Source organism: Triticum aestivum, chromosome 5A (assembly GCF_018294505.1).
Source record: "Triticum aestivum cultivar Chinese Spring chromosome 5A, IWGSC CS RefSeq v2.1, whole genome shotgun sequence".
Taxonomy (NCBI): Eukaryota; Viridiplantae; Streptophyta; class Magnoliopsida; order Poales; family Poaceae; genus Triticum; species Triticum aestivum.
Genome location: NC_057806.1, coordinates 221,118,195 through 221,137,004, shown reverse-complemented (window position 1 = coordinate 221,137,004; position 18,810 = coordinate 221,118,195). Strand labels below are relative to the sequence as shown.

General features: G+C 49.7%; 2 pseudogenes; one reads left to right on the top strand and one right to left on the bottom strand.

The window, feature by feature from the left end:
- Positions 1-1,874: 1,874 nt before the first annotated feature.
- LOC123106779 (ethylene-responsive transcription factor ABR1-like) lies at positions 1,875-4,815 on the top strand (annotated as a pseudogene).
- Positions 4,816-9,241: 4,426 nt separating this feature from the next.
- LOC123101277 (5-formyltetrahydrofolate cyclo-ligase-like protein COG0212) lies at positions 9,242-17,163 on the bottom strand (annotated as a pseudogene).
- Positions 17,164-18,810: the final 1,647 nt, after the last annotated feature.

Sequence of the window (18,810 nt, the reverse complement as noted above, 5' to 3'; positions counted from 1 at the left end):
CCGCCGGTGGCTACCAGGGGCAACTCTGGGCTGGCCTACCGGAAGTTTAGACAATCTGAGTGTGCCATGAAAAAGAGATATGTGCAGCTCCTATCGGGATTTGTCGGCACATTCGGGCGGTGTTGCTGGATTTGTTTTAACCTGTCGAAGTGTCTTGAAGAACCGAGATACCGAGTCTGATCGGAACGTCTTGGGAGGAGGTCTATTCCTTCGTTACCGTGAGAGCTTGTCATGGGCTAAGTTGGGACTCCCCTGTAGTGATTGAACTTTCGAAAGCCCTGCCCGCGGTTATGAGCAAATGGGAATTTGTTAATGTCCGGTTGTAGATAACTTGAACCTTAATTAATTAAAATGAATCAACTGAGTGTGTTACCGTGATGGCCTCTTCTCGGCGGAGTCCGGGAAGTGGACACGGTGTTGGAGTAATGTTTGCGTAGGTTGCTCTCTAGTTTCACGCTCGCGCTTTGCCTCCTCTTCTCGCTCTCTTTTGCGAATAAGTTAGCCACCATACTTTTTAGTCGCTTGCTGCAGCTCCTCTCATATTTTACCTTGCCTTACCTATAAGCTTAAATAGTCTTGATCGCGAGGGTGCGAGATTGCTGAGTCCCTATGGCTCACAGATTACTATTACACCAGATGCAGGGCCTGATGATTCCGCTCCAGGAGACGCGTATGAGCTCAAGTGGGAGTTCGACGAGGACTCTCAACGTTACTATGTTTCCTTTTCCGATGATCAGTAGTGGTGCCCAGTTGGGGGTGATTGGGACCGTGTCGCATGTTGGGTTATCTTTTATTTTGGCGCCGTAGTCGGGCCATGAGTGTTTGGATGATGTAATGTTATTTATGTACTTGATTGACGTGGCGAGTGTAAGCCAACTATGTTATCTCCCTTTTATTATTTATATTACATGGGATGTTGTGAAGATTGCCTAACTTGCGACATATGCCTTCAATGCGATTATGTCTCTAAGTCGTGCCTCGACACGTGGGAGCTATAGTCGCATCGAGGGTGTTACAGCCTTGCCATGCCACACTTTCTCACGCTTTTTTTTGTCAAAGTTGTCTAAAGTTAGTTCCATAAAATGAAAGTCACAAGTTGGCAAGCCTTAAGAAAAATTTGTCACATTTTTTGCATGTATGCTATGTGGATCCCTAATGCGGCAGAACATCTTACCTAAAATACTCTTCTAAATTGGTTAAACTTGTCTAAGCTTTACAATCTAAGGCAACTATAGTCACGAAGCAAACAACCAATAGTATATGAACAACAGCAAACTAGCTTAACATGATCAAACACATTATTTATCGCAAGGTACTTTGGACACTATCTTCAACCTATCAAAAACTTGAATTAAAAAAATCAAGGGGCTATCTTTAAGCTATGAAACACCAAAAAGTAATTCATATATATAGAGCTTGTCCCTGAAGCAAACTTGTACCGAGATGAAGCGAGTAAATTAAGTGATCCGTGTGTGTACACAGAAAAGCTGCCGACACAATAAGAAAAGAGACATGGCAGCACAAGTAGGAACAGAATTTGCACACGTCCATGAACACACACATGCGCCAGGCCAGATACATTGTCACCTAGTAGTAGATCTAGATGAAACAAGCAATGCCGGTGATACAAATGCGTTGTATGTGGGTTCGTGGGTAGATTAATTAGATCGATGTAGATCACTGTTCCGATGGCGGAACTAAATCTATATCCACGATTACAACATCTAGCTAATTAAACACACGCACGCACGCACGAAGTGGGCATATCTTACTGCTTAAGGTTTAGGCAGCCAAGCCAGCACGTACACCTGAAACTTCCCCCTCTCTCTATATATATAGTTGTCCGTCGCCGAGGAGTTGAAGCATTTGTGAAAAGGTCGCCTGTCACGTAGCTAGCTAGCCAGTAGCCACGCCAGGCATTTGTTGTGGGCGAGAGTCGGTGAGTTGATGTGCTGCGGCGCCGAGGTGGCGGACCCTGGAGAGCACCGGCGGCGACTGGCCGCCGGCGACGACGACGGGGGAGATGGACGGGAGGAGCATGCACTACTGTCCTCGCCGCCGCCCAATACGACGATGTGGCGGCGCAGACAGGCGCAGGACATGTCGGCCATGGTGTCGGCGCTAGCTCATGTCGTCGCCGGCGGCGTGGGCGATGGTGGCATCGCGTCTTCGACCAAGAGACCCGCCGAGCACGAGGCCTTCGCGGAGGAGGCGTGGTGGTCGACGTCGTACGGTGGTGGAGACGGAGACGGCGGAGCGCCGTCGGCGGCCTCTCCCTTCCTTGCCGGTACGTGGTACGCTTGACAACGACCATGCATCTCCATGCATAAGCATCGTGCAACACGCATAAAACGACACGTAACAATAGTATTGTTAGCCTTAAACATGCTTTTTTAGGGAAGCCTTAAACAAGTTAAGGACATTGCTAACGACTCGATCATTTTTTTATTTGGGAGTTCATCAATCCCTAGTACTCTTTTCGTTTCAAATTACTCGTAAATTTAATTACTTGTTATGGTTTTAGTTTAAATTTACGAGTAATTTAGAATGGATGGAGTACTTCTTAGAAGGAGAGAGAATCAAATTAAGATTTGTAAACTAGAGTACTATCATGAACGATTCGGTAGATGTGCGTACGAGCATGCGTGCCGCGTCAGACACGTGTTCCTCCCCACCTACAACAGGGCATGTTGGTCTTCTTCTTCCATGTGCTCGATAGATAAGTCCAATTAAAAAGGGTTTGAAATCTTAGGAGCCGCCAACAGTATGAAAGGAAATCGGCATTATCGTTTTCCCACTGTTCCATTCATACTACGTACATTGGCAAACCTAGGCTGATTCGTGTTAAAAAAAAACTTTGGCTGATTCATTTCGGCATCATAGCTTCGCGTCGTCCAGCGAAACAGAGCAAGTGGGCAGGAAAGTAGAGTAACATACAGTAGAAAAATACAGAAATTTCTTAGTGACTTGTCATGACATTCTTTCCCTCTCTCCTCTGTTTATTCGACTCGCGTGCAGATTACACAGCAGCGCCCGCCGCATCCTACTCGCCGCACGGGGTGGCAGCCGGCGACGAGGAGCTTCCTTCGCCGTCCTCCGCCGAGTCTGGCGGCTCCGGGGGCACGCCGAGGAAGCGGTACAGGGGCGTGCGGCAGCGGCCGTGGGGGAAGTGGGCGGCGGAGATCCGTGACCCGCACAAGGCGGCGCGTGTGTGGCTCGGGACCTTCGACAACGCCGAGGCCGCCGCGCGCGCCTACGACGCCGCCGCCCTCGGATTCCGCGGCAGCCGCGCCAAGCTCAACTTTCCGGAGTCCGCCACCATCCCGCCACAGCAGCAGCCTCCCCCCGCTCCGGCATTAGCGATGCCACCGCCGCAGCGGCCCGAGGCGTTGCTGGAGTCGCAGGCTCTGTTGGGAGGGCAGGCCTATTCCCACTACGCCAGGTTCCTGCTGCCGAGCACCGGCGGCTCGACGTCGGGGGCGCCGAGAACGCCGGCGCCTCCTGTGATGTACAGCTTCGGAGCCGGAGCGAGCTACCCCATGCAGCCGGAGAGCAGAGGTGAGGGTGCCAGTACAGAACGCCCGGGCCCGGTGGTGACCTCAGCAGCGGCGTGGGCAGCCTACAGCCATGAGCAGCCTGAGCGGCGGGATGACCCGTCGGTGTGATCCCAACGCAACATTCGCTGACTGACAGTCAAAGCGAAGCCGACGGATACTGACAAGGAAGGAAGGAAGAAAAAAGGGTGGACTCGTTTCTCACGTCGCGTGGTCAGCGTGTTCACACGGACAGCAAATTGTTTGGTTTCTTGGTGGAATTGGAATTTCTGAAAAACTTGTGACAAACTTCGTTCATTTATATTGGAAAAAGCTCAGAATCAACCCGTGGATTTTCTCTCCCGCATCCGCCACCTCGCATAGGACGACACGTGTTTCAGTGGGTCCGTGCACCGCTTCACGTGCTACCTTATTATCTCGTTTGATTGCTCAAGCCATATAAATTTTTTCTTGCCTTCTTCCTTTTTTCCCCAAAGCCATTCAGCCTTTTGCATCATACATGCAAGCAGAACAACGCCATCCCATGCCCACCGGCCTGTGAGTAGACATGTCCACGGAAGAGTCTGGCGGACACCACAACCCGGCCATGTCCTTCTCCAACCCAGTCATAGGTATTCATGGAGGTAGCATGCAAGCAGCATCTAACGGCTGGTGGGCGTCCATGAAGGTAGCTTGCAGCAGCTAGCGGGTACAAACAGCAAGCACTGATGGAGTATCATGCATGCTCGCTAGCCGACGCGACCGGCGACGGGGATTGACAGTTGGAGGTGGATGACCTTGTGGTTGGGGGCGACGACGGCGAACAACAGCGATGCTATCAGTGACGTCTATGTTTATGTAACTTCATTTTCATTGGGTTTTTTTTCGCAACATCATCTGTGTTGCAAAAGTTTTTTTCACAACAACACCCATGCTGCAGAAAAATGAAGGCGAAAAAATGTTCTGGAACACATCAATGTTGCAAAAGTCCGTTCCACAACAATATCCATGTTGCAGAAAATTGAAGCCGGAATTTTTTTTCTGCAAAGTCATTCCGTGTTGCAAAAGTTGATTCCACAACAAGATCAATGTTGCAGAAATGTGAAGACGAAAAAAATTCTGCAACAACACTAATGTTGCAGAAGAATTTGTGCAACATGTGCTCTATTGCAAAGATGAGAAAGGGGTTGGACTGTTGGATAGTGTCAGATCTAATGGTTTTAGAGACGGTGGATCTTTTTAAATTATCCGCCCGCGGACGCTTAGCCCCGCCTATATTTTATTTAGATAATAGAAACCGATGCAAGAGTGTAAACTCGAATTTGATAAACCAAGCTTTCCGTGCCGCCCCAAGTTCTCCGTCGGCAGAGACGTCTTTTGACTTCGTACGGATTGGCACTTGTCTAGCCATACAAACACAAGATGCACATTGTCTCTGTTTTACGTGGAACTCAAATAGTTTCACAAAATCAAATGTGTCACGTGTATGACTACGACAAGAAGACAAGGTCCCTTACAAAATTCTGTCATGTTTGGTTTTTCTGTCCTTTCTTTTTTGAAAAATGAACAGGTGAAGGAAGCTCTTCACCTAAATATATTTCTCAACTTTGCAATCCATCATTTGATTGATTACAAAGATGAATTATATAAGCACGTGTAATCGTGATAAGAGCTAGAAACGTCATGAGGAGGCGACATGTTTTTGTTCCGGTTTCTTCATCCGGTGTGTCCAGAGCATCAGATCTTCAATGATTCGCTTAAGGATGCTGACACTGTGGTGGTTTTGTTGTCTGAAGGTCGTAGTATTCTTGGAATCCCAAATCTTCCATAGGATGATGAGAAGCATGGAGTGCCAGATCGCTCGAATCCATTTGGTGAGGAAGGCAGCAATCCCAAAGTTCGTCGATGGTGTCGGTAGGTGAGAAGTCAATCCTTTGCCATATTACTGAAAAAGGCTTTCGTCCCGCTTTATAAATAAAGCAAACCACCACAGCCACAAGGTTCAATAAGGTTCACACCCACACACAGAGTAGCGGCACAACAAATAGTACAAAAGCTTTTGCTGAGGGCACAGCTCAACAAGCCCAAAAAACAGAAGAAAAAAAAGACAAAGCGGACGAGCCATATTCGCTTCGCGAGTGGGCAATCGATGAAGATGTGCGAGCTGGTTTCACCATCGAACCCACATCTTGGGCAGAGGGGGTTTGAGATGACATGCTTGCGAAGAAGATGGAATAGAGGCCAGACAAAGATGTTGAGGACACATGTTGGCCATATGGGCACTGAATGAGCATCGGTGTTGTTGACCGGCGTGGTTAGTTCATAGGTGGTCTTTGTAGTGAAGCGTAGACCGCTGTTGAGGAAGCGCTCGTCTGGTTCCGGCAACACCTAGAAGTCCTGTAGAAGCGACAACAAAGAGCACAACTTGGTAGCGGCGTTAGATGTTAGGTGGTTCCGCAGGATTGATTTCAAACCATGAATCAAAACAGAGGTCACACGAGCAAGTGGTGTAGTGGTGTGCGAGTAGAGGCATGGAAATAGAGCACTGAGTGATTTTTTATGCAGCCAAATATCTAACCAGAAGTAGGTGTTGGTGTCAGAGTTTGTGATTACACTATTACACCACTCGCTCTGTCCGGTTATAAGGGAAGAATGTCTAGTGCCACCAAGGCCCAGGTGCTACCGTGATACGGGATCCTGGGTCATCAGATCTTAAATCGGACAGCATATGGAAACTATTGGATCTGCTGGACCTATACACTATTTTCGGACTCTTAGGGGAATTTCTTCCTTTTGCAAAATATTGCAGAGTTTTTGGGAATGTCCAATCTAAGAATGTCTAATAGACCAAATCATAGTAGCATCTAGTCCTCGGTACCATCAAATATTTTGTTCCCGGTTATAAGGGTATATCTAGAAAATGAGTGTCATATTAGTTCTCTCTCCTCTTATTAGCCTCGGCCAATTAAATTAAAGGAGAAGAATGAGGATTGGGGATTATGCGTGGGAGAAAATGGGGGTTGGAGGATAGAGTGAGGGAGTGAATTTTTTTTTCATGATAATACATGTCTCATTCATATCATAAAGATCAAAGTACAAGTCTCGTAAAAACCGGCATGACAAAACTGAAAAGATAACAAAACACCTCTGAGCTTGACACCAACGTCTGTCACCTGCCTCCAGCACCACCACAACAGCCACCGAAGAAAAAAATGATGGATCACCTCCTCACCCGAGCTCGGCGGGGCTTCATCGCTAATATGCAGCTTTACGGACCTCTAAGATGGCTCACCAAAAATGAAGTCATTATCGTTAAACGAATCAGACCGGGGCAACACTCGGTACACTGTTTGAAGATAAAATTTGTAATGCTAGATGTATACATATGACTAGACGGAGGTAGTAGATCACGTTATTATACACACCTGAGACCGGGAGATTGAGACAAGGGTCTCAAGGACACGGTCCAAGAAATACAGGAGACAAATAATCCATTCACACGTTCAAATTAGGGAACTTTTGGATAAGGTGGCTAGATCATTCGGCTGAATTTTAAATTTCAGCGTTCACAACCTGTCATCGTTTTCTTCTTCCGTTTTCAGCGCAAACCACAATTTAATTAAGTGACTTCGACAAATTGGTCACAACTCTCGTAGTGAAGTACAAAAGACGCAAGAGCCAATCACGTAATGCCGCATCAGCGCCGGGACACATGTGCGCTTTGACTGTACCAACGCGAACACACCTGCACACACGTCAGCAGATAAGGTCAGCCAAGTATGATGCACATCATTGGGATCTAATTAAAGTTGGTCATACCACAAGTTGACTTTTTAGTACTTCCTCTATCTCAAAATATAAGATGTTTAACATCTTATATTTTAACGTCTTATATTTGAGGACAGAGGGATGCGAAGACCATCAAATAGGCCATAGAAACAGCCACACTAGTACTCATTTATGTTGCCGACTCAACGAAGAAGATGAAACAGTATGACCTTTTGTAAAGAGATAATATCACCAGAAGTCATAAAACTTGCTTTGAATGTTTAGTTTGGTGCTAAAAACTTAAAAAAAAAACGAATTTGTGGTCACTCAACTTGCGTTCACGTGCAAATACGGTCACAGAGTGCGTATGCATGCGTATCTGCCGCTTGCGTGACACGCCATACGCCACGCGTGCATGGCCCCACTGTCAGACTGGGTGGTAGAGGCGCTAGGTGTGACGACATTTTTGCAGAAAAGATTCAAAAATAATCATCATGCCAGCTATCGGACCAGCGACCTATTCAAACTTGCCACGCGAGCTAACCACGCACACAAGGCATTCCTTTCCAGTCTAATAATGAAATGAATATTGTAATGTATTATATTGGTCAACCCAACAAATAATATATTTTTGGCGGGACAACCATAAAATTACTTGAATTCAAAAAAAAAATCTGATTTATCTGAAAGAATTTTTGAGGGCGAGCCAAAAAAAAAACATTTTGAAATTCGTGATTGTTCATGTGTCTAAGGAGGAACACATAATTTTATATGTTGTCAACAACGACTACTTGTATCCAACATTATTTTCTTGATGCCCATTTTTTTCTCAGGACACGTCAGAAAAATCAGTTTCTAGGTAATCTCGGAAATTTCGTATTTTTTCGCCCGAATTTATTCAAACAAATTCAAATTCAATTTTTTTGGCATTACAATATATAAAACTGAACCTAGAAAAGAATAAAGCCTATGCACGATTCCAACGGTTAGTATTGCACATCTGCTAGGTGACCCCAACTTGTGAGTTTGAGTAAATATCAGCTAAAATTACCAAAAATTATTGATGGAGACCATTGGAATCGATCACGTGACCATGGAGCTATGCAGTGCGTTGTATGATTATGTGCATACAAAATTTTATTTGATACAGTTCTGGGTGTTTAAATTCAAAAATACATTTGAAATTTTGGCACGAGGTTCAGTGACCACGGGGATTTCTCAGACCAGAATGAAAATTCCTGCTAATATCTTGGACAGTTTTTTTTAATTCGAATTTCATTTAAAACTTTGAGATTTTCTGAGAACCGGCATTTTTGGTCGCACAAAAAAAACATAATCGAGAAAAAAAACTGCTTTCATTATAAATTATTGTTTGCCTCTGTTTTAACTTGAGAATCTGCTTAGTGTGTTGGTTGGCAGAAGGTATGCTCGTACATGAGCTAGTGAGTCCGAGCCCCGAAAGCTGTTTTTTTCTAATTGACAACGAGAGTGTATATGTAAAAAAGAACATGCACACGTAGCACTCTGTTGTTCCGGTCACTAACAGTGGCCATAGCAACGTTGGCATGCCATGTAAGCACAACATATGTCTAGATATGGACGAAGCACAACATATGTCTAGAAGTGGCCGTATATGTATGCAGGGACAAGTTGAATGACCATAATTCTGTATTTTTAGAGTTTTAGCACTAAACTGAACATCAAGCACAAGTTCTATGACTTTCGGGGATATTAGCTCTTTTGTAAACAAGTCTTTATAGACCCAATATTTGAACCGCGCAATGCTTAACATATCTTAATTTTCTCTAAAATATATGTATAATATTCAATAGAATCAGTTATGATACACATACTTAGTTATGCAGAGGCCAGGTGTTACTCATAATGTTCTGTATCCTCTTGATGCTACATTTTGAGATAATAAAATCGCCCTTTATCAAAAAAAACATACGTAGTTACCGCCCTCTTCTTCTTCTTCGCTGAGCTGTTGGTGGTAGATTCTCAGATGGCCCACAAGGAAGTATTGTTCCTGTCTCTTCTCTATGCGTCTCTTCAGCTCTCTTAGAATTCGAATTTGGCCCAACTTTTCGGGAGATAGTTTTTCCCAGTAAATCCCTGCACAAACAGAAGTTCGTCAAAATCTGGTGGTGGAAGACTTATTTGCAACTTTACCAAGCGAGAGGAATCAGTCAGACCTTGTGGCTTTGGGATTGCAGTATTTGTTAAGATGACCTGAGTTGGGGTGCAGATAATATCAACCGGTACATCATGAATTAGCAGCTTTTCAACTGGAATGTCATCCACTAATTGCTTGTCATGTACTGTACCCGTAGACAAAATTGGAAGTTAATTCTACTGGATTGGTTACTACTCAATCTTTCGGGTAGAAACTAACGAATCACCAATTGTTTCCACTTCAGAAAAGAAGCGGCACAGCATGTCCACATAGATGGTTCTTTGAAGAAAATGATCGATGAAATACAAGCAGGATTGTGGATTACAAAAGACAATATCCACCAGTATCTCAACCATTTCTAGCGTCACAACTATAAAGTTAGGTCCAGTTAGCCACAGGCTATTACATAAAAAAGAAGTGCTGACAAATATTTTGAGAAAAACAAAATAGAAAGCTGGCACTCATGCTGAAGAATGAGAAGATGCCCACCTATATAATCAATTATCCTAGTTCCTACATTACCAAACTCATTAGATCTGTATACAAACTGGATCACCAGCTGATACATAAATAAAACTCACCAGTTGTTACTACCATGGTCGAATCATCTATAGCTCCCATATAACGAAGCATCCCATATTCCAGCTCTGCAAATCCCTATGATCAACGTTCATAGATAAACTACAGATAAGAAGCGAGAAAATTCGACTTTTGGTAGACAAAGCACAGTTCGATTTCAGGGTAGCATTGACATTGTACATAACCGTTTGTATAGTTCTCCATTTATAAAAGGAAAATGGCGCAGTGGAGGCTTTCCCTACTGTTTCTTCATTAAAGAAGCAGCATTGACATTGTGAAAGGTCAACAGTTGATCTTGATCATTGATCCAAGTATAACAAAATCAACTCTAGTTCAGTTCTTCAACTGCATGTGCAAGAAAATAATTACCTCACCCTTCCCTAGTCGTGCTCCCGTGCTTGGATCAACTGCAACCGACCCAATCACAATCAGATCCACTTTAATCACTTCATCTAGACCTATCGGCCTTCCATATTTGGCTGCGCCAACAGAAGTGCATGCTTCAGGAATGCATCCAGTGGGTATCATCTGAGATTCTAGAGCGGAGAAGAACCCCGTCCTGAGCCGTGGTTGCGGTGTCAGAAGTTTCTTATCGCCTGTGTGATTCCAGTAGCATCATTTGTAAATAATGAAAGACCTGGTCGAGTATATGTATGACAAACTTATACTGAGTACTGGGCTAAAATGAGCATCAGGTTCAAAGGGGCAGATGGTATGGAAAGCTATAAGCCTCATCAAAGTCTGCTCTGGCTTGCATGGATAATTCAAGAAACGAAACAAGATATCAATAGCCAATAACATGCAAGTTTTTAAGGTATGCAAGGAGAAGTGGCAGCCGACTCACCTGAGAGTGTTAAGAATCGAACTTGCTTCTGCGGCGAATCCGGATTGACCTTCACGCATTGTGCATTCTGAAACACGTCCAACCTCCCTAACTAGTGAGATCCAGAAACATTTCCACGTCATTACAGAGTTATATAATAAGCAAAAATAATGAAGGAACAGTTAGATAGCAGGACCAAGGGAACTCCCCAATTTTGCGGCTGGTAACATCAACCACAATCGGAGATAGGAACAGAACAGCGTGCTAGTTTCCGTGGTGGGGGCTCCGAGGTGAGAAGCGAAAGAGAGGCGGGAGAGAGCGGACCGAATCGGCGGCGGCGGCGGCGCCATCGAAGTTGGGGATGCGGTGGTGGACGGGGCGCGGGTTGCGCGCGACGCTCTCGGCCTCGAGCACGTCCCACACCCGCTTTCGTATCTTCCTCCGCCCGCGCCCCTGGGATTGGGGTATACTTAACTCCTGAAGCAAGGACTGTACCCAGATGATCTCTGATGTGGCATTGGCCACAGCCTTATACTCAGCCTTAGTACTGCTACGCGAGACAGTAGCCTGTTTCCGAGCACTCCAGGCAATCAGGTTAGAGCCAAAGAAGACAGCATAACCCCCCGTGGATCGCCTGTCATCCGGATTGCCAGCCCAGTCTGCATCAGAATATGCTGAAAGACAACCATATGCAAACCATGAGTCACCGTGAAACGAATATAGCGCAAAATCCGCTTAACAGCAGACCAATGAGTGTCACGGGGTGACTGCAGATACTGGCAGACTCGGTTAACAGCATAGGAAATGTCTGGTCGCGTGATCGTCAAGTACTGGAGCCCACCAACAATACTCCTGTACTCTGTCGCATCAGAAGAAGAAAGAAGCACACCATCAACAGCATTGAGCTTATCAGTGGTAGACATGGGTGTAGTCGTCGGTTTGCACTTAAGCATCCCAGCTCGCTGCAACAAATCCAGAGAGTACTTCTTCTGCGTCATAACAAGGCCAGCAGCACGAGAAGTAACCTCCACACCAAGAAAGTAATGAAGCTTCCCAAGGTCCTTGACCGCAAAATCAGCACCAAGTGAGCGAACAAGCGCAGTAGCAGCCGACTGAGAGGAGCTGACCAAAATGATATCATCTACATAGACCAACAAGTACATAGTAACCTCAGGCCTTTGAAGAAGAAACAATGAGGAGTCAGCAGTTGATGATGCAAAACCATGAGCACGAAGAGCCATTGCAAGACGAGCATGCCAAGCACGAGGAGCCTGCTTCAGACCATAAATTGCCTTGGACAGACGACAGAGATGATCAGGGCGATCCGGATCAGAGAAACCCGGAGGCTGGCGCATGTAAACCTCCTCCGCCAAGACACCATGAAGAAAAGCATTTTGAACATCAAGCTGACGAAGAAACCAACCTCGAGTAACAGCCAGAGAGAGAAGAAGTCTGATGGTAGTAGGCTTGACCACTGGACTGAAGGTGTCTTCATAGTCAAGTCCAAAACGCTGTCGAAAACCACGAGCAACCAGACGAGCCTTATAGCGCTCAATGGACCCATCAGAATGCCTCTTCACTTTGAAAACCCATTTGGTATCAATGACATTTACCTGTGATTGTGGAGGAACAAGAGTCCATGTCTGATTGCGAAGAAGCGCTTGATACTCCTGCTCCATGGCCTCTCTCCAATGAGGAATGCGCATAGCAGCTTGATACGTGCGTGGCTCAGAGGATGGATCTGCGAGAGCAGCAGACATGCACGCCGCTAACCAAGCAACTGTGCCATCGTGACGTTGCTTAGGCTGAAAAATGCCACTCCAACTGCGCGTATGTGGACGTAGAGCAGCAGCAGGAGCCGGCGGAGGCGAAGGTGACGGAGACGTGACGGTCGCCGGAGATGCAGGAATCACCTCAGGCGAGCTCGGGACAGACGACTCCGGGCTGCATGGCGAAGACTGGCCCGATGACAGGGGCTCAGAGGCCATGGGCGAACCGAGAGTGGGCGAGGCCAGCTCCGGTGACACCGGCCCAGACGGCCGTGGCGAGGCGAGAGCAGGCGAGGCCGGCCCTGGTGAGAAGGGCCCAGACACCCTGGGCGAGGCAGGGGCGGGCGAGGCCAGGCCTGGTGATGACTGCCCCGACGCCCTGGGCGAGACGGGGACCGAGGAGGCCGGCCCAGTCGGCGGAGTTGCAGGGCGCGACGATGGCGAAGGCAGCCCAGAAGCCAGAGGCGACCAAGCCAGGGCGTCGATCGGCCGTGCATGAGCATGGAAACCAAGGCCATGCAGGGGCGCCATGTGCTCCTCATGCACAACAGAAGGTGCCGAGGATGAAGGCGATGGCGACGAAGAGGAAGATGACACTTCCAGAATCTCCAAACAAGCCCCACGACCAGTGCCTGCACCATGGTTAGGCAACAATAGAGGAGAATATGCAACATCATCAAATTGGTCAGAAGCAACAGAGGATGAATGCATGACAGGTGGCTCGGTAGTGGACACAGGGAGTTTGGCAAAGGGAAAAACATGCTCATCAAACACAACATCCCGAGAGATGTAGACACGATTAGTGGGCACATGAAGACATTTGTATCCTTTATGAAGAGAGCTATAACCAAGAAAAACACACTTCTTGGAACGAAACTCGAGCTTACGCTTGTTATATGGACGGAGATGGGGCCAGCAAGCACACCCAAACACCTTGAGAAAGGTGTAGTTCGGTTGTTCATTAAGGAGAACTTCAATGGGAGTCTTCATATTCAAAACACGAGTGGGAGTACGATTGATGAGAAAACATGCAGTGGTGAAAGCATCACTCCAAAAACGAAACGGAACAGATGCATGGGCCAAAAGAGTCAGACCAGCTTCAACAATGTGACGATGCTTACGTTCTACTGAACCATTCTGCTGATGTGTATGTGGACATGCTAAACGGTGAGTGATCCCAAGCGACTGAAAGAAGGAGTTGAGGTTGCGATACTCGCCACCCCAGTCCGACTGAACATGAACAATTTTGTGCTTGAGAAGGCGTTCAACATGTTTTTGGAACCGAACAAAAATGTCAAACACATCAGATTTACGTTTGATAAGATAAAGCCAGGTAAAGCGGCTGTAAGCATCAACAAAACTGATATAGTAATTATGACCACTAACAGAAGTCTGAGCAGGACCCCATACATCTGAAAACACAAGTTTTAAAGGATGTTTCACCTCACGACTGGACTCCGAAAAAGGAAGTTGATGACTCTTCCCCTGCTGACAAGCATCACACACTGCTACATCTTTATTACTAGACACACTAGGAAGCTCATGACGACGCAAAACATGCCGGACAATAGGTGTGGCCGGGTGACCAAGACGAGCATGCCACTGTGACGGAGATACCCGAACTCCACTAAAGACGCGAGCGACGCCAGGATGCTCCAGACGATAGAGACCTTGGCAGAGCCGCCCACTAAGAAGAATGTCCCTCGTGCCCCGATCCTTAATAAAAAGATCAAAAGGATGAAATTCACAAAGCACATTATTATCACGAGTGAGTTTAGGAACTGAAAGAAGATTACATGTCATAGATGGAACTCGAAGAACATTGCGAAGTTGAAGACTCCTATTGGCATGTCTAGTGAGAAGTGATGCTTGACCAATATGAGAGATGTGCATACCTGCTCCATTGGCGGTGTGGATCTTGTCGGAGCCATGGTAGGGTTCACGAGTGTGAAGCTTCCCCATCTCACTGGTCAGGTGCTCTGTCGCCCCAGAGTCCATGTACCAGTGGGGATCAATGGAGTAGGACTGAGTGTGTCCCTGTGGCTTCTGCGGCGGCGGACGATCAGCCATGGCGACCTGACGAGCAAAGTTGCGTGTATCCTTCCCGTCATTGCCGAGACCAAGAAAACCCCGCTGGAAGCGCTTGTGACACTTCGAGGCCCAGAGCCCATCGCAACCACAAAGCTGGCACACACGTGGACCGCCAGCCCCTGGTAGCGTCGCAGTAGGAGGAGGGGCCGAGGCGGGTGGTGGTGACTGCCCCGAAGGAGCCCTGGATGAAGCAGAGGAGCGACCACCCTTGGTGGCGGCGTTTGCCGAGAGGGCGCCGTTGCCCCTGGATCGGCGCGTCTCGACTCGTTGCTCAGTAAGCAGGAGGCGTGAAAAGACCTCCTGTGCTGGCATGGGCGTGAAGTTGCCCCTCTCATTGATGATCTCGACTAGGGCGTCATACTCCTCATCAAGACCATTGACAATAAACGAGTTGAACTCGGAGTCGGTGAGGGGCTGTCCAATGGAGGCCAGCGTGTCGGCGAGACTCTTGACTTTGTTGTAGAACTCAGTGGCGGTGGAGTCAAGCTTCTAACACTCCCCAAGTTGGCGACGGAGCCCAGATACACGAGCCTGCGACTGTGCCGCAAACGAGCGCTCAAGAATAGTCCATGCCTCGTGGGACGTCTTGGCGAAGACAACAAGCCCAGCAACGGCCGGAGAGAGCGACCCCTGGATGGAGGAGAGGTTCGCCTGATCCTGCCCTGTCCAGACACGGTGAGCCGGATTATAGACCGGACCGTGCACGCTGTCAACCAGCGCAGGAGGGCAAGGGAGAGAGCCGTCGACATAGCCAAGCAGATAGTGACTCCCAAGAAGCGGAAGAACCTGCGCGCGCCAGAAGATGTAATTGTCCGACGACAACTTGATGGTGATGAGATGGCCGAAGTGAAACGGCGGCGGCGGCTGCGATCCCATCGAGGAGACTGGCTGAGGTGAGACCACCGTGGAGACAGTCAGAGGGGCAGCCGTCGCGGTGACAGAGGGCGCGATGGCCGCGGTTGACGCCGCGAAGCCTGCCAGCGCGACGTCCTCCGCCACCAGCGGCGCAGTGGCCGAGGGCGCGACAGCCGCGGTTGACGGGGCGGCGGCGGTGTGGGCCACAAGCGCCTGCCCGGGCGAAGTAGCAGCCGGCGGGAGCGCGAAGAGGGAGCCGACGCTCCGTGTCCCGATCGGCGCCTGAAGGGAGGCGGCATCCAGCGGCCTCGAGAGAAGTGCCGCGAGGGAGGCCGGCAGAAAACCGGTGGCGGTGGAGCCGGACGCAGCGGCGGACGTCATAGCAGTCGGGCGACGGCGACGGCGGGCGCGGCGGTGGCGGCGGCGGCGGCGGCGGCGGTTTAGGGTTTTTAGGCGGAAGCGGACGTAACCTAGCGTGATACCATGTAAGACAATAGGCTTTGGGGGGAACCGGCACAACCCTCTAGGGGTGGCCTATCACATATATATATAATGAGGTGGTATACAACGTTACAATATACACATGTAAATACAGTCTAACACCATCGAGGCCCGCGCTTCGGCGTCGAGGCGGAGCCGCTCGGCCTCGAAGGCCGACGCGTCGAACGAGGACGACGACAAGCTCCTGGACGCCGCGGACGCCACAGCGACCATGGCGCGGCGGGAGGACGACGCAGCGGCACCGGCGACGTGTAGCGATAACGACAGCGAGGCCGGGAGGAGGAGGGGACGCATGGCTTCCGCTCCCGCCACTCGTGACTGGTGCGTGCGCGAGCGTGTGTGTGCTTGTGTATGGTGAGCACGTGCACACGTGCACTTGGGACTCTCGTTGTGCTGCTGGCATGCGGGCCCGCTCTGGCAGCGAAACAGATGAACGAGCCGTCGGGCATTCCAATTTCTCATTTACCTTTTTGACGATTCTTTGATGCTTAGAGCATCTCAGTCGTTCGGCACCGAAAAAGAGCCCCCTGAGGGCGAGCCAGCGTTAGATTGACGCGTGGGCGCGACCTAGCTCTCAGTCGGCGGTTCAACGGTAGCTCCGGGTGCGGCGATATTGCGTACAAAATATATGCAAACTCGGCAACATTTGCACGAACTCGGTGAAACTTTATTCAAATTTGTACATAAAACATGAAAACATGCAAACTACGACTGAACTACGCCTAAAGTACGCCTAGCCGTCACTGTCCGCCGTCGTCGCCGCCGTCTACATGCCGAGAAGCCTTAGTCGCCGCCGTCGTCGTCATCGTCGTCGTTGTCGTCACGCAGCTGGCTTGGGCCGGCGACGTCGTTGCTGTAGCCCTGGCGAAGGTCGGCGAGGCGCGGTGGCGCGCTGGACGGCCCGGCCTCGTCCTCCTCATCGCTGTCGAGGACGATGACGTCGCGCTCCTCGCGCCCGCGGCGCCGGGCCTGGAGCTTCGTGTACGCCCGGCATTGGCGGCGGACCTGCTCACGAACGTAGTCCTCCTTTGCCCACTTGAGAGCGAACTCGTCGTTGGGGGCAGCCATCTCGACGTGCTCCGGCTTCACCGGGAGCAGCCCCGGCTCGGGCTTCGGCCGGACCAGGCGGAGGGAGCGTCTCCCCGGAGCCGGACCAGGCGGGAAGGGCCGGGCACCCTAGTTGATGACGAGGGCACCGCTGCGGGTGCGGCGCCCGAGCGGCGTCTCCTCCGGCTCGGGCTTGACGGGGCGAAGCGGCGCGGCCGGTGAGCCAGAGCCCGACGACAAGGACGACCCCGGCTCCATCCGCCGCGGTGTCCAAGAGCTACCACGGCGGCGCGAGAAGGTCAGCCGCTATGGGTACTCGAGGCGCGGCACGTTGCTGGTCTCGATGTGGTCGAGGACGGCCTCGAGGGTGCGGCCTGGCACGCCCCATCACTCGCCTTGACCGTCGGCGTTGAAACGGCTGCGAGGGATGACGCTGTTGGTGGCGGCGATCTGCTCGTCGCGACGGCATTGGAAGTACATGGTCCAGAGGGTGTGGTTGTCGGCAGCGTAGCGTGGCTTGTCCCTTTGTGCCTGCGTCAGGGAAGAGCGGATGTGGGCGATCTCGGCACGCCGCGCCGCTCCTTCGGGCACGGGTACGCCGTTGGCGCTTAGGCGCCACGTCCCCGGCACCCGCATGTCCGGGGGCACCGGGTACTCGGCCTCGTAGAGCAGGCGCGCCTCCTGCTCTTGGAGGTGGCGGCGGCCGAAGCCGTTCGCCGCCGCGCCGTCGCTTGGGTACCTCTCGGCCATATTTCTCATCGGCGGGAAGAGATGAGTGTTGCTATCTACGTCGGAGAGGGGGGAATGAGAGTTGTGGCGTCCACCGATGGGGAGGTCGCATTTTATAGCCGTAGCGGGGCGGTGATGGGCTGCATGCCGGGCGACGCGTGGCTGGATGGGCGTTGCGGCACTTTCACTACATCGCCCGTGAGAGGCATCAATGGAGGCTGACCGGCACGGCAGCGCGGCAGCCTTCGCATTGATTCCCGCGGGAACCGAGGCGATGAGGGTGACGAAGCGGCGTCTCGCTGACTCGATGGGTCCATCTGCTTTCACGCCAAAACCAATTGCCCCGGCGCCCCCGGGCGCCCCCCACCGCACCAGGTTCGGTCCGGGTCCGTCGGCGCTAGTTTCGGCCCAAACCGGTGAAAAACGGACTCCTGGGACGCGACTGGGCCGATTTTTCGGCGCCGACGCGGCAAAAACGCCTGGGAAGGACCTGCTGGGGACGCGACTGGAGATGCTCTTATGAAGGTGGTTGCTGAAAATGCAAACACGTTAAAAACAATTCTGGTTGATTATTCTATGTCCTTGCCACAAATGGTGGGTGTAGCTAAATCATTTATTTATTTCAGCTTCAATACAAATGTTAATGCAAAAGTGAATTATCGAGACTTAAGATTAACTTCCACAAAAGTGAATTGTTTTACTTTGGTAGGGCCTAAAAATTATTTGACTGTGAACTGGGATCCCTGCCATTCAGCTATCTGGGTATACTAATTCATCATTTGAAACTAACTAATAAAGAATTGAAATGCATCGAAGATCGATTTGAAAAAAGACTAGGCTACTGGAAGGGTAAACTTATGTCGTATGAAGGTCGGTTGGTGTTGATCAATTCGGTACTTACTAGTATACCAATGTTCCTTCTATCTTTCTTTGAGGTAC